General features: G+C 45.0%; 1 protein-coding gene across 6 annotated transcripts in view; it reads left to right on the top strand.

Moving 5' to 3' along the window:
- Positions 1-15,921, top strand: part of LOC134140620 (USP6 N-terminal-like protein) — a 101,547-nt gene that overhangs the window by 41,226 nt on the left and 44,400 nt on the right. Inside the window, exon 1 of one of the 6 annotated variants that reach the window (XM_062576055.1) lies at positions 3,832-3,920. The exons of 4 other annotated variants lie outside the window; for them this stretch is intronic. The gene's annotated coding sequence lies outside the window, so the exon portion shown is untranslated. Of the gene's footprint in view, positions 1-3,831; positions 3,921-10,339; positions 10,459-15,921 lie in introns of those variants that run through there. One more of the 6 variants, XM_062576054.1, reaches the window with a different exon arrangement.

The raw sequence follows: 15,921 nt of genomic DNA, 5'->3' as shown, positions 1-15,921 counted from the left end.
TGTTTCAGTTTGTTGAAAGGGAGGAGAATAAACCAAGGAAGAAAGTAGGAAGGTTTTCCACTACATTGGTGAATTAGTGTCTGTAACCCTCTTCTTCGCTGTGAGAGTGCACATCCTGCAGGAGAGGAGCTTTGAAGTAAGCAGCAAGACTTTGTTAGAGAGCTCGACCCTTACTAGGCACAAGAGTAGATGCCTGGGAGGAGATGGCCGTAAACACAAGAAGGGACTGTTTGAATTTGCCGCTTTTGAGACGCGATCAGCTGCAAAGCGCAGGTGCATCGAAAGCCTGGCTGCACTGGTTCCCTTGTCACAGCCCCACTTCTGCGTTAATTGGACTTTCTCCTCCGTAGGAGCCAGTGTCCGGTACTTTAGGTTTGCAAAATATCTGCTGGCTGAAGCAGCTTTCTTGTTTGTCTGCTGAAATATCCAAACGATTTTAAACAGAGGTGTTACTGCACAGTGGGAGGCTACAGTGGGCAGACGAACTAAGTAGCGTTTATCTCATGGGGCCAGGCCAGTGCACGTTATTTTACTGTTCAGAACTCTTCTGTGTGCCTTTTTCCTCTTGATTTCTTTTTTCCTGATCAAATTTGATAATACTAGTAAAAGTAAAGAGTAATGAAAATTGAGGAACTTGTGCTGCCTCTTACGTAGCTGTTGCTTGAAGAGTCTAATTGGTGTGTAGCTCACAGTTTCATGAGAAATGAGGTAAGAACAACCACTTTGCTTTCCTGTGACAAATTTAGCTCTGCGTAACTTAAGTAAGATGGAGTAATTGGGCATGATGTTGTTGCCCTTTTCTTGATTGAATTCTGTAATCTTAATCCATTATCTAATAGCAAGAAGACTTCCTAAGCTTGGAAATGAATTTTACTTTCTTGGAGAGAAAGATTTCATCTTAATCTGCCTGGGGAATTCTCTCTGTATCCTTGCATGGATTAAAAGCAGCAGCTGTGAGATGGCTCACTTGAGATCATGCATGGAGAAATCACCCGTAGCGCAAAGCATTAAGGACAGCGTACGCCAGCCACGTGTGAGTTGAAAAGATGCTTTACGGACTTGAACAACAGGAGGAAGAAATTCTCTCTGAGTTGGAGTTGGTCAGGGGAACAGCAGAGAACTGCAGGCATGGGGAAGGCACGCTGCACACCACCTCCAGGAGCCTCGTGTGGGGCCTCTTCAGGGCATCGCTGTGTTTTTGCAGATGTGGCTGGTTGCTGGGCCAACAACAACGTGTTGAATCACCGTCAGGACACCCCTACCTTGCAGTAGGATTGGAAGGTTTCAGCACACGGTTGGCCACTGTTTAGTGGCCCTGTCATTCTGGCTCATGTCCAAGACACGTAGCTGGTTATGCAGCTAAAACGAACCTCCCACAAACTTCCCCTTGGCTTTGTCTGTTATATCTGTAAGCTCACGCCTGAGGAGCAGCTTTGAGGAGCAGCTTTCTGCTGCCGCTTCTGCCTTTGTGGAGTCCAGTGGTGTGGTCTGTACAAGGGCTAACCGTAGGGGTGGTCTGTCACTCAGCCATTCTGCCTGGTAAGCCAGCTACTTCCAGAGCTCCCTGGGATTGAAGAAGGCCAGGAAAAAAAAAAAAAAAAGCTTAGTGTTAGTATGTAGCATTAGGATTGATTACTATTTTTCCCCTTCTTTCTGATAGGGTTTCTTCTAGAGATTTTACATATCTGCAGTTTATAATTGAATTTTTTCTGGCATTTAACAGTTTTAAAAAGGACTAAATCAGCTACCAGCTGGAGTTGTGGTCAGGTATGCGTGAAGAGGCAGAAACTTTCATGTCCTCCTCTTCTAAAGGAGAAAGCAAAAAGGAGAGCAGAAGAGCTGAGAGCTGTCCTGTGACATGAGCTATTCTACACTTATAGCCACAACCCTGCTTTAAACAGTATGGGGCTGTGTTTGGTGATGCTCTTTTAATTACCTGTGTGACTGTCAGCTTTGCAAGGGCACAGCTGAACCACTGGCTTTGTCCATGTGCCACGTTTGTGGTCTGTGAGCCTGGAAAGTGGCATTTCTGCCACTGCTCTTCTCTGGGAAAGGTCTTTGGGGTGGTCTTAGCCTGGGTTTCAGTGCAACGCTCCTGCCTGTTTTTCCCTAATAACTATTTAATCTTTTGACCTGCTGCATCTATATTTGCCGGAGTAAAATCTGAGGAGTTAATTTCCTCCTTGATGGCTAAGGAATGGACAATGCAGTCCAAAGTTAGAGCTCCCATGGAGGGAGAGGCAGACAGGACCTCTGCTGCAGCCTCTGGCAGCTGCTGGCTCTCTTGCACTGGGCATCCCATCCAGAGCAGGAGCAACATTGTTTTCCTCTTGCCTGGACACTTGTTACTGGAGATGCAGAGGGGAAAACTCATTGGGCAGAGGAAATAAGTCCTTAGAAAATTGGGCTTTATTAGTTATTCTGTGGACATCTTAACTTGCAGACTGACGACTCAGCAGGATTTGAGCCCTGCTGCTGCCACGTGACGTCCTAAGAGCAGCCTGTGCCAGGGCCTTGGCTCCAGCGCGGCTGGGAGGCAGCCACTCCACAACAGCGGGCTCCTGCCGGCAAGGAAGTGGAGACAGTTGTTCTTTCTGCTAACCAGCCTGGCCTCTTGGCTGGTTGTACTATAGCCTTGAGGAGTACGATCCATTTTCTCTGAGGCTTGTGCAAGACAAAAAGCAAAGTGCTACAAACCGCAACGACTTCCACTCTAAAAATACCATAAAAGGCTGCATCCTCAAGAGCGGGGCATGGAAGCTGTTCCCACCCACATTGCTGCTGCGTGAGTCACTTGGCCATCATATCGACTCCCTCCACGCGGATGCCTGGTTGAGGATGAAGTAAGAAGCAGCCAAGGAAGAGGAACCACTCTGTAGTGCTGTGGGAGTGCTGAGCAGAGCTATGAAGAAAAGGATGACACATACACACGCACACGCGAACTTGACCAAACTGCTGGACAGTTTTGTTTCCATTAATATTTTGAGAGCTTCCAGCAAATGCCACTTGTTAATGCTTTGAGACTATTATAGAGTCTCTCCGTTCTCTGCATGTGCAGAAAGCCCCAGCTCGCTTTTTGGATGCGCAGTGGTTGCTGCGTGAATATGAAACTTGAAACCCTTTTTGCTGTGGAAGTATGCTTTAAACTTTATCTACTCTCTTCAAACTTGAAATTAAGCCTGCCTGTCCCCCCCTCCCTTCCTCCCTCTTCATTTTTCTCCTCCTCCTCCCTGGTGCAGAAATAAGCAGTGTTCCAGGTAGCATTGCTCTTACCTGCACCTCTCACCTCAAATGCAGGTAGTGGGGGAGGGGGGTAAACTTGGGGCTTGGGTCTGTTTTGATTTTTCTGGAGATGCCGCCCACTGGCCTCAGCCTCTGCGATGGTGCGTTGCTGTTTTCCCTTTTCCTTCCTTCCGCTTGACTAAGGCTACCAAGGTTTACTGGATGACATTTGTCAGTGGGAAATTCTATAAAAAGCTCACTTTGCTTAGAGGCCAACCCAGCAGTGATGTCACACGGACAAGGTTTCCAAGTTCATCTCAACTGACTGTACGGAAACACGTTAGTGACTGTGGAGCCGGGAGCCCCACGTGTGTGGGCGGGGGGCCTAGGAAAGATTGTTCCCAAGCACATCTCTGCCTCTTTCGCAGTGATCTGGGTCCTGTGCTCCTGTAGAGGCTGGGCCTTGCGTGTCCCCTGAAACAAGCTTTTTTTAAAGGCCTGAATAACATGGCTGTGGTTGTTTCTCTGCTCATAATTTTCAGGTTAGTTTTTTAAAAATATATATATTTTTTTGATAGGCATTTATCCTGACTGCTTAGGGAAATGGGAGACTTGCATACTCTGCGTCTTTGATGCTGCTACTTTTGAGAACTGGGCCAGTTTCAAACAGCATTGACAGAGGAGCGCATGGAGTAAAGGTATGAATTTAGACCTACTGGCGTCTGTGATAATGCAGCCGGGGGCCTGCCAAGGTGATAACTGTGGTCTGAGCCACAGAAAGCACTGGAGAGTTCACACAAGACATGGATAGTGTGGATGCTGCTGGTTTGGGAAGGCTATAGGCTTTCACCCTGTTTGAAACTGGAGAGACCACTTGTCCATCAAGTTCTGTTTTGTACAGTCTTTCTTGCATCTCGGTGAAATCCCTGCTTTGACTTCAAGTGCATGGTACGTAGATATATTGTAAGATGTGCAGCCTTTATAAACAAGACTTTGTTAGCTCCAGCTGACCGTGGAGCAACTTGTGTTTTGGCTGTGGATGCTAGATAAGGAATAGGGCTTGTGTGGTATGAGCTATTCGCTGGGTGACCAGAAAAAGAGGTGCTGGCCAAAAGGACCAACGCCTTAAGGCCAAGTCCAGGGAAGACCACGAGTGGAAACAAGCAAGTGGTGGGCAGAAAGAATTGGCGCGAGCCTGGGTTGGTACAAGGGGGCGGCAGCCAGCACTCGCCGTCAGGCGGCTTCTGCTGGTTTGTTTTGGTGGTGGTGATGAGAAAAAGGGAAGGTTACGGATGCGGATGCGTCTCCTAAAGGGCTTTGAGACATGCAGGGAAGCAAGGTGTGGCAGGCACAAGATGTGCATTTGCTAAGGTGAGGAGGTTGCTACTACTTTATCCTCCTCCCTCCTACTCCTCAGCATGTGCTCAGTTATTTGTCATCCTTTTCCAAAGCAAGCAGCCTGTTCTCCCTCCGAGTCTGGCTTTTGAGCGGCTTTCTGGCCTTTCGCTGCACAGCACCTCTGCAGCACGCTCTGAACAATGTTTGCAGGCTAGAGCATGTGATCCAAACACAATTTCAGGAGAGAAATTATCACTGGATTTCATTTATCTTTGGAGGCAACAGCATGCTCTGAAGTGGTGATGTTTGTTATATGTTCTTGTTTTGTTAAAATATTATTATATGTTATCAGAGGCTTTCACTGATCTGCCTGCAGTAATACCCTAGTATTTCTCTAAGTGGTCGATAAACCAGAGCTTATTTAAGCATTGAAAAGGTACAACACTATGCTGGGGTACATCTAAGTGCATCTTCCTTTATTTTGTTTGACCTGTAGTTTAGCTGGACTCTGGCTGGCATTTTCAGCCTGTGCTGCTGTAATCTGCAATTATAAACCATTTAAAGGTTATTTTCAATCAGTAAATAGCACGTGAGGAGGTTCTGGCATGTCAAAATGTGCATATGTGGCTACTGCAGTGACTCTGGACAGATCACTAAGGACTTGACTGGTGTTTTTCAAAGTCAAGCTTGTCCACAATTAAACCTCATGTTAAAACTTGAATTTGCCAACACCAGCAAAATTCTGTAAGTACAAGCTGAGTAATAGAAGTAGCTGTTCTTTAAAGCAGAACTTAATCAGAGAGGCTGATTAGCATAGTTTCTTGGTCTTTCTATAAGGATTAAGCATAATCTTTCTTTACTCTGCTTTGCTCTATTCTGGCAGGTGATGCTTTTGTGTATGTACTGCCTTTTGCAGCTCTGGTGTTGATACTTAAATGTGTTTTAAGATGCCTTTAAGGTCAGGATATGGTCTGTGCACAGTCCCTGCTTGGGTTTCCCTGTGTACAACCTGAGACAGTCATCAGCCAGGACTGCTCTGGCCCTCATGACGGTAGGCACTTCTCTCTGAAAAAGTGTCTTACTGTCCAAAATGTGGTTTAATACAGTATGTTCAAGGTGCAGTACTGCAGGGCATCCTAGGAAGTGAGCAATCGATGAACTATTACAAATTAACAGTAGGCCATATCTGGTTTTATTTATTTACTTATTTATTTTAAACAAATGCCTGCTACAGAGTAAATCATCCAGACTCCTCAGTGTGCCCCTAAGGAGCATTACACAACCTATATCCTAAAGAAAACTCTACAGCGGCTCTAGAGCTGCTGTCGAAGGGAGCTGTTGTGGCAGTACGCTGACACTTTTTTGGTGTCCGCTAATCCTCAATTACCATCTCGCAGAGACAGGATGGCTTTGAGCAGCAGGCTGGATAATCAATTAAGTCTGTCTATAACTCATTTTTTTCCCCAGTGCACTGTCTGACCTAGACTTTGGATGAGACGAGCAGAGGTTTCCAGCCCCGTGCGTGCGGACTGCCAGGGTTTCGTGGATGCTTGGTCTGTGCTTCTGCGTTTGTTATCTTTTTCCCACATTCTCTGCCTTCGTGCTCTGGCTGATGGTGGGGGGGTTGGCAGGAGAGTCTATATGGCACAGATTCTCTGCAACTTAATATGAGTGGCTGAAATATTTGCTCTTTTTAGAAAGTTATTTTGTAGAGTTAAGTGACTTCAGAAGATTTGCACTTGCCAGATTCAGGCAGTATCTTCCATTACACTACCTAGAAAAATTGGATCTTTGGGGTCTTTTCCTGAGCTACTCTTGTTCTGTTCCCTGAAAACAAATATTCAGTTTTCAAAGTTTCATTAAAAAAAAAAAAAACATCTTAATTAAAAATAAATAAATATGATAACATTGGGAAGTAAGCATCTGATAACATTTTCTCTAAAGAATGGGTGTGGGGTTTAGATATTTTTAGCTAAAGCTATTTTCAAGTTGTTGCTCTTCTATGACCTCCTTTTATTAATAACTTCTTATAATATTTTCTTTTAAATTTTTGTAGTTCCTTTAGCTTTTGCAGCCAAAACACATTGCTGGGGGGAGGAGAAGAGGGAGCAGTAGCCTGTAGGCAGGAGTAGTAGTGAAATTGCTTTCTTGTGAATTTGTCTGGTTGTTTCACTATTTAGGAGAGTACAATTTCTGAGCTGGGGATATTTTATAAGGGCTTTTTCCCAAGTCGACGGGGTGACTTGTGCTTCAGCTTCTCCCGCAGCTGCAGCAGTCAGAGGATTGCTATGTCTTCTCCCTGGGCACTGGTTTCTTCAAAGAAGTTGAGATCTTGATTTCTCTTGAAAAAATGTACTTGGACAACAGGTTTAAAAGTTACTCAACAGAAGGGAAGGGTATACTGACAGAAACGTCATAATTAACAATCCCATGTAGGAAACCAGGCGTAAGGAATAACAACTTCAATTCAGATCTTTGTGTAGTGGCTTGGTCTGCAGCTGACCGTGTGGACAGATTTGGGACTCTAATGCAAATTTCTTTTTCTGAGATGATGTACATAGCAAAGCAGTTCCAGTGTAAAACCTGAAGATCATCTTCATCAGTCCACAGGCTGCTATTTTTCTTGCTGTCTTCAAACTGAAAAGTCATTACAGATCCCTGCAATCAGCTAAGCAGTTCCTAGGCTTTTGTGAATGTCAAAGTGGCATTGAAGAAGCTTCTTGAAAAAGAGGTGGTGTGTTGAGCAGGAGGAGAGGCCAAGGAAGTATTCTGAGGTTGGGCTTGCTGATACTGTCTATTGATAGCTACCAGCCGGAAACGGTTGGGCTTTTTAAAGAAAACTGCCTGGTGTGCTGCGTGGTTAGGCGTTTCTCTTTGCCCGCATCTGATGACATTGTGCGACAGGAGCCACTAAGTCGAGTGTTAATAATAAACACCCCCCATGTACGGTTGCTCTGAACGGTGTATTAGAGAGGCTTAGCACGAGAGCCGTCGGTGCCAGGTTGGGTGGTACTAAGTCGCTTTGCTGTGTGCGTGTTCGCCTGTTCTTTTCCCTGCCTGTGAGAGGGCGCTTGCGTAGGAACGGAACCGCCTTGATGCATTGTTTTTGAAAACTGAAAAAAATCATTCCGAATAATCATCATTTTTAGGTGTTTCAATATAAGACTTGTCATATGTGGTTAATGTCACAATTGCTGCTTTACATTTAAGTAATATTGCCTTTGTAACAGAGGAGCCTTTCCCTCTGGAGATACTCTTAAATTAATCTTGAGGGTAGAAAGATGTGGTTTTCCTGTTATTCTGCAGAACTGCAGAAATACGGGGTACTTAATGCATCCATCTCTTGTTAGATTGATTAGAATATAAGGAAAAAAGGGGGATGATTACATGCTTCACTGTAAGAGCTGATGCTTCTCCTGTCTGGTGTGAGAAGCAGCAGTGTTTGCGATGTAGCTGAAGCGCTGGGACTCTCTTCCCTCCCTCAGGAAATTGTTTTTTTGCAAGCCAGATCTCTCTCAATTTCCATGTTTCTGACCAGTCACAGGCACTGTCCAGCTGGCAGATTCAAAGTTTGAGCCCTAAGGTAAAGGAAGCCGTCCGAGAATTTGTCTCAGTGTAGCTGTATCCAGCATCCTCCCCTCTCTCCGGAACCCTGTGTTTGAAATCAGTGCAGCAAGCTTAGGTTTCACGACGCTGCTTTGCCCCATGAAGGACCCAAAAGTGCTTTGCAGCTGAGCAAAGTCTCATGCAGGGTTGAGTGGAGGAGCCCATCTACCCACAGCCCTGCTTGGACACAAGTGTCCTGGAGCAGCTGGGATAGACTGGCTTAAGTTGAGCCTGGGGAAGGGGGAGGAAAGGTGTATGCTTAAGTGCTTACCTGTTTGTTTTTTTTAATCAACATCAAAATCAGTGATCAGGAGTTTCTGTTAACTGGCAATAAATTAAATTAAGTAAAAATTCCCTGAGCTGAGATGTTTTGGTTGTGACAAGTACTTAAATCACTTACTGTGATGCCTTTTTTATGACAAGTGTGTGTGTTGTTGGACTGAGATCAATCAGAAAAGATAACACAGCATCCTGAAGGTGTCAATGCCACCTCCGGTCAGTGGGCCAGTGCTGAGCCCAAAAAAAGCTCCTTGCACCCTGCAGCACCCAGCCTGCTTCCTGCAACTGGTTTCTGTGCAGCTGCTGCCCAAGCACAGCCAGGCTCGGCCGTGAGATAACGGCACATGTGCAAGCGCTGCTTTCGACGAGGCTGCATGGCAATCATTGCAATAACGAGGATTTCACTTGGAAGAGATTATGCATCATTTTACACCAGGAATTTGCCAGCATGATCTTTTCCAATTGTCTATGTTCTTAGACCAGGCAAATTTCTCTTAAAGAAGCTGAATCTTTCTTCCAACCTGTTCAGATGTTGGTAAAACCTCATGCCGAAGCAGTCGCCAGTGTAACGTATCTCTTAGCTCTTCTGGATGAGCCCTCCAGGGAGCTTTCCCTAGCAGGTAATGCAAGGTTAGCAGTGAGCCACTTCATGAGAGTTTTGGCAGCCTCTCTGTCTGTTACTCTGCACTTCCCCTTGCTTCAATTTCAGAGTATGGAGTGGCTGTCTGGGGCTTGTTTGCATTGCAAGGAAATACTGTGTGCATGCAAAATCTGTTTGGGCCTGATGACAGCCACAGGAGACAGACTTCTGCTAGGACTTTGCAAAGTGTCAGCTTAGGCTATGGTAGTTGAGTATTTCATATCCTGAATAATACTTGAACTTTTGTTACCTTTGGTTTTAGAACCTTAAACTGGGTGCTCTGATTAGCAGCTTAAAAAATAAATAAAAATAAAAGATGACCAAGCGTGTGCATGCATACTGTGCTTTTTGGGGAACTGTAGGCTTGGCATTGGGGCCTATATTTTCATGTGACACCCATGTTTAATTCTGAATCCTTGTAGGCCAGGAGTGTTGTGGGATTGTGTACGTTGGGGTGGGAGAGCACTTCCTACTGCCACCAAGCACATGACAAGAATCAGCAAGAGTGCAGGTTTCATCCTGGTGGCTTTTAGGTAAAGCATGATGATCTGACAGGAAGGAAATACAATTATCTGTATGGTGAGAACAGAGAGACAGCAGATATTCAAGAGTGGGTTGGAAATCGTCTGAAAATGGCATGCAGTTAGAAAGCAGGGGAAGCTCCTTGCAGCAGGTCTGTGCAGGGAAGTGTTGGCACCGTTGCTGCGAACTGCATGGGTTGAGCATCACCATCTCCACAGGACCTGTGGGAGCAGAGCAGAGACATCTGTACGCAGTGCCCGGCGGGGGAAGGGTTGGGCTGGCGTGCCTTTACGCCTGGGTTTGTTTTACCAGATGGGTTACAAACAGCCTCTATCTCAAGTCATATGCTGCTATTTTTAGTTGGGAGTGAGAGTGCACTATTACTTTTTAAGTCTTTTTTAAGCTGTTTTTCTACTGAAAACACTTCCAAAACAAGGCGGTTTGGAAAGGCAAATATTTTGTGACTGTGAGCAGGCTGCAAGCTTTTGTTCTCTGTCAATGGAAGGAAGTGGGAAAAACTCTTAATAATGGGCTTTAATGCTGCAAATGAGATTTAGCACTCGCCCTCCCATAGTGGACTTGGTAAAGTTTTGACCTTTGTCAAATACACCAGGAAGGTCTTGTTGAATACTGAGACCGCACCCAGGCACTTATCTGCTAGAACCTAGAAACAGGATCCAGTGGAGGAATATCCAAAAAGAGACAGTCCGCTGCTTGGAGCAGCAGCGATCCGCCTGCATTTGGGAAAGGCCCTAATTTTGGAAGGGGCTGTGTTTTGCTGTGGCTAAGTATCTGTCAGAAGCAGCAGGAAAGGAAGAAGAATAGAAATCTTGAGAACTAGAGCTGAAATGGTATGTTTGATTTTTGGTCATTTGAAACACGGGCATTTTTCCTTGCTACTTTGCAGGCTAACAGTGGAGAAACAGTCCTGTAGATTGCATAAATGTTGTGGCTTTCTTTGCATTGCTAAATAGCACATTTCTAGTGTGTATTCTGACCTGCTGTGCTGGCACAAGCATGGGCACATGTTGTGCTTCTCCTGGGTGACTGAATTACCTCTACGAAGTGGTTTCCATGCCTGCAGAAAGCCCAGGCATGCGTAGGACTGCTGCAAAGCGATGGCTTGGAGATGCTCTCCTGGGTCATGACAGTTGATGCAATTTGCTAAATGCAGTGACACTTGGAGATGCCCAGGCAGCTTTATGCAGCCACATGGCACCGGGCTGAGGTCCCCAGAGCTACCACGAGCAGGTTGGTTGGCGTATAATAGCACTGGCATTTCTGTGCTCTTATAGATGTAGTTTGGGATTCTTTAGCTCCTGAACTGAATGATGGGGAGATCTGTGCCCAGTCAGCTAAGATAGGAATCCAGGTCCTGGCTTACGTGAGCCAGTGAAGAGGAGTGGGTGAACACCTGGTGGGCACAAATGCTAGAAACATGCCATAGTGTAAAATGATCTTGTAACCACTGAACTTTGCTGATTCTTCTAGAGCTAAGATTTTGGGAATTTTGTGCATGAAATAGTGATAAGGAATCTGTATTTTCAGCACAATTTACTGGAGAATTTCTTTCTGTGATCCGACACAAAACAAGGCTAGCACTGGTAGAGGAAAAGTATACTTGCTCTGGTTTAGCAATAATTTTTCTGTAGAGGTGTAGTTTCATCTTGCTTTCTGCAGTTGGGGAGCAATAGCTGTGTTAACATGTTGAGTATTAGAAAAGATGAGCTTTATTTTTTTTGTACTCTGCCAGGTCAAGACTGAAGTGATTGTGCTTCAAAAACAGGATCAACATTAACAGTCTTTCCTACCCTTGATGTAAGGAAAATAAATATTTTTTAAAAAAATTTGCAACCCTGCCTCCATGCAGTTGGCATTATATTACAAAGTCGTATTTCAAGGTCTGTGGTCATGTTCTAACTCAGACTTGGAGGTTATTCCTAGTTATTTACTTCAAGAAAAATAGAAGTGATTTCTTCATGCCTTTCTTATCAAAATACCTTCCACTGCTCTCAGATCGCCATTGACTGACAACTGCCTGCTCCTGCAGGCTCTATGGGGACACCATGCAGAGATGTTCTCCAAAAGTAGCACTCTCAGGTGTTGATCATGCCACCCTTTAAGTATTTTTTTTTTATATGAAATTGCCTTCATGCAGATAACCATTTCCTCCCCCTTGCCTTTAAATATAGGCCAGGATGAGACTTGTGCACTTGAGAGGCGATGCCCTTGGGGGAGCTTCCCTGAAGCTCTTCTATTTTGGTTTAGCTGAAGACAGAGACTGTACAAAGGATTGAAGAGCTCTGGGGTGCTGTTGAGATTAGGCAAAGTGACAGCTAGCTTCCTGGTAGTAAATAATTCTCTGATCTTCCTGTATTACTGAGGCACTGCTGATGTTTGTCTGATGAAGGGTTTTGCCCGTGCACAGTGACGGGCAGCTCTTGTCCTGCGTGATGAGCTCGGGGCACTCGCACCCTCTTCCCAGGTCTTAAAGCTCAAATTCAAGCCCCGGCTTACGCGTGGGGATGAGCGGCTTTGGGGCTCTGCCTAGTCCCAATTTTGTGATTATCAGAAGACATTTCAAAACGAGAGGTGGGGAAGCAGCAGAGGCAGCAAACCTGGATTTCAGGTTCATGCTTGTATGAATTGGCCTGTGAAGAGAGGCAGGAGTGTTAGGGGACCTTATGTTATTATAAGACACATCTTATATTAACAGTATATTGCAATATATGCTATTAATTGGTGTGAGGCACTTTTTAGTAAAAACTATTATCCTTGTAAATAATTGTCAGGATGCTTGGTTGGCTTTTCTCTGTGGGCGGTTCAGGTTTATTCGAAATAGTGAAGACTATACCAGTTGTCCTGCTTTCTTCTAGAGCTCCCCGGTGGTAGCTGCGTACCCCTGCAGAGGCTGCCTGGCAAATAAAGGTTGCTGTATGGTACGCGGATCTCTCAATTTGCTTGCTGTCACCTGGTACGCTTACTGCGAGGGCTGCCACCTTTTCTGGGCCGGCAGAGCCCTATCAGTCTTTATCAGGCTTCTCGGGGAACCGCTATCGCTGCTCTCCAGGCCGCTTTGCCTGTCGGTGCTGTGTGCTCCTGGCCGCCGTCCTCTCCAACGCGACTGATGGCCGGGCGAGCGGCTGCTGGTGGCGGATGCTCAGTGTGGGAGCCGTAGCCTGACTTTGTTCCCCTTGGATTTAAAGTGCAGTGCTGTTGTTGCAATAATATCCCTTGCTTCAGAATGACGGGTAGACGTGCAGCTTCCAACTGCAGCGTTGCATATTCATCTCCCGGCCCTGGCAGCTCGGCAGATCCAGTCTCCGTGGCAGACGAGCATTTCACGCGCACTGTGGTAAAGCAGGAACAGCTAAATGCAGCACACATCATACATCATAAGAAGTGTTTTAGAGCCTGGATCAAATTGTATGGATGTTGATTTCAACACTATTTTTATATTGATTTCTAAGTTGGCGAGTTGTGTTCAGCAGCATGTGCTCTGTAACCTAGGTGCCGTTGCTGTTTTGTGCACCAGAGAATGCCCCCAGGATTACGTCTGCCTCAGGTCTTCCTACCAGCTGCTTTTTATAACCATGCTTTCCATTAAAAAACAGGAGAGGACTTATTGTGCAAAAAATTTCCTCAAAGGGAACATAACCGTTAAATGTTCTTGTTTATGTGAAACGTTGCCTTTGCACAAAATAGCAAAAATTCCCATAGCTATTCAATTTGAGTAATTTTAAATGTTATCAACAAACAAAAAGCAAGGGCAAGGTTATGTTATAATTAAAAAAAATTGCTTTAATACTCCTTAAAAAATTTCCTGTATCCTAATACAGCACTGCATATTCTTTTTGTATTTGTAAGATTGCAGTGCTTTGGGAGACATTTTCTCAGTACCTTTCCAGTGCTGGATCAAATACTTCCTGTTTTCCTGAAGTTTTCTCCTACTTGACATGATTGCTCGGGGCTTCAGGGGAGGAACGGAAGTTAACAATGTTATAAGTATCCTGAGTTGTCATTTGAAGGTAATGGAAATCCAAGATGTTGCCGGCTTTCCACAGACGAGTTGTCTCTTCTTGTGTTAGTGGATTTTTAACTTCCTACTTATTTATTGCATTGGTTGACCCAGTAACTCTGTGTGAGAGGATGTTCATTTTTTGCTTGTTTGTGTTTTAAAAAGACTAGGTGCCTCTTTGGCAAGGAGAGCACAGGTCACTGGCGGCATGACGGCTAATACTTGTTCCTTCTCGCTCTTTGGCTTTTGATTAGCGACTGTTTCTTTAGCTTCAGCTCTCCTAGTGCCAACGGTAAAATCTCAGGTATCGGCCAGGATGTCTGCCCCTACCCCTCTGCTTCGGACTCTTGCTGTTTTTAAATAGCCTGCAGCTGGCAGCAGCCACTGAACCTAAAAGGGTTTTTTTTGTTTGTTTGTTTGTTTGGTTTTTTTTATAATGTAAAAAAGAAGTGCATTGAAAGCCCTTAGTTTACCAGTGTTTTCCCTGTGCCTCTGGAGGCAAAAATGATCAAGAAGATGGAGAAAGGAAGAGGAGTGTGTCCCATGTCGTTGTTTTGCCAACTGAAAAGAATAAAATAACACATTTTGGGAGGAGGACTTGCTGGGATGAAAGCTCTGCGGTTTTGCAGATCTTTGCCAGAGTGTTTGAGTACTGTTGTTTCCCCTTCCAGCAGTGTTGGGAGTGTTGTCAGTATTCCAGCTCAAAATCCAAAATTCCGCCTGGGTTAGTCTTCAATGCTTACAAACCTACAGCTGCCGTTAAGTCATTTTGTCCGTATACTTGATGCCTCTTTAAAATTTGCTTAGTCGGATGCTGCAGTCAGACCGCGCTTCTGCAATCGCGAGGAGTGCTCGAGTTTGTCAGGTCTGTTGCCTGCTCCGGGGGGAACGAGCAATGTTGTAGCTCCCTTCGGTTTACAGTTGAAGAAATGTAAACTTCTGTTCCAGCCTTAAGCAACCAAAAGCAGCTCATTCCTAACATCCTTGTTTATATAGTTCCTTTTCAGACCAGTTCATTACCCCAAAGAAGTGGGTTTTTTTAAGGCTTTTCTGACCTTTTTGTAGACCCTGGACTGGAGGAAGGAGGGATTGCAGAATGGAGGAAAAATCAGTCATCAATTCCCAAAGCAGCATCTGGACTCCTGTGTTCTCCAGTTCACTTCTCTTGTTTTAATGAGGTCGAGGAGAGATCATTTTAATAATGAGACTTTAAAAAAGGAAAAAATCACGCATCTTTCTTTCTTTCTTCTTTTTATTGTTGTCTGGTAGAGATGAGTTCCAGGCGAAGAGAGCCTAAAACAAATGTTTGGCTATGATTTTTATTCCCTCTGAGGTCTAAAAATAGAAGCTGCTAAAGAAATGTTTGCAGAATAGTTTGCTCTGAGGGTTTAGCTTATGTTTAAAGCTGTATTTTCTGACATTGCAACAGTTCAGCTTTGGCGCTTCTGCAGCTCTTGTCTGGTGTAGGATAAGCAGGGAGGAGCCACTGTCAGAGTAATTCTCTTTAAGTCCCCTTTTTTTCTCCCCGCTTCTCTCCTTGCATCTCAATCCTCAGTCGGAGAGGCTTAACCCGAGCTTGAAGGCATGCTGCAAAAATCTGGTCTGAAACTGAGGGTGAAATGTAAGTGCTGGGAGCAGCGGGAAGGTGGTGGGGAGGGGGCTAGGGTTTTATTTACTGCCACACGCAGTGCTGAGGGGGCTGGATAGCATGGAAATACAGTCTTGCATTTAAGTATTTCTATTAATAAAAGGCTTGGCCAAACTATTCCAGCATATCATCATATTACCATAGTCTAGTGGTACTTTGCAGAAGAGTATTATTGCTGTGACCGCTGCTTTCTGCAGCCCTTCATAAACCTGGTGCGAACTGAGAAGGCAGAGGAGAAGGTGTGTAACTTGTATTATACGTTACTTGATGGTAAAAGTAGCCGCCTCCAAAAGGGGCATGTGCCAAGTCATCTGCACGGTTTTGGGTTGTTGTACCCCAGTGCTGGTGAGGCGACAGCAGGGGAATTTAGCTGATTTGATGGTTTGTGAATGTGAAAAAACAACATTCGCAAGTGCTTGCGAATAAAACCCGAAAAGAAATCATGTTGCTGAAGGGGCTTTTTGTGGTGAAAGTAGGCTGTGCTTTCTCTTCTGGGCGCTAGCACACACTTCCCTCTCCCCCACACTGGGGTGTTGGCTAATTTCAAACAGCGTTGTTACACTTAGAAGTAAATTCTCAGTTTTACACTTGTGAAAACGGCGCGTTATTCCACCAGACTACATAGGGTGAGAACTAAAAAACAGGTGT

Source organism: Rhea pennata, chromosome 5 (assembly GCF_028389875.1).
Source record: "Rhea pennata isolate bPtePen1 chromosome 5, bPtePen1.pri, whole genome shotgun sequence".
NCBI lineage: Eukaryota > Metazoa > Chordata > Aves > Rheiformes > Rheidae > Rhea > Rhea pennata.
The sequence above is the reverse complement of the archived record's forward strand: the minus strand, read 5'-3'. Positions and strand labels throughout refer to the sequence as shown.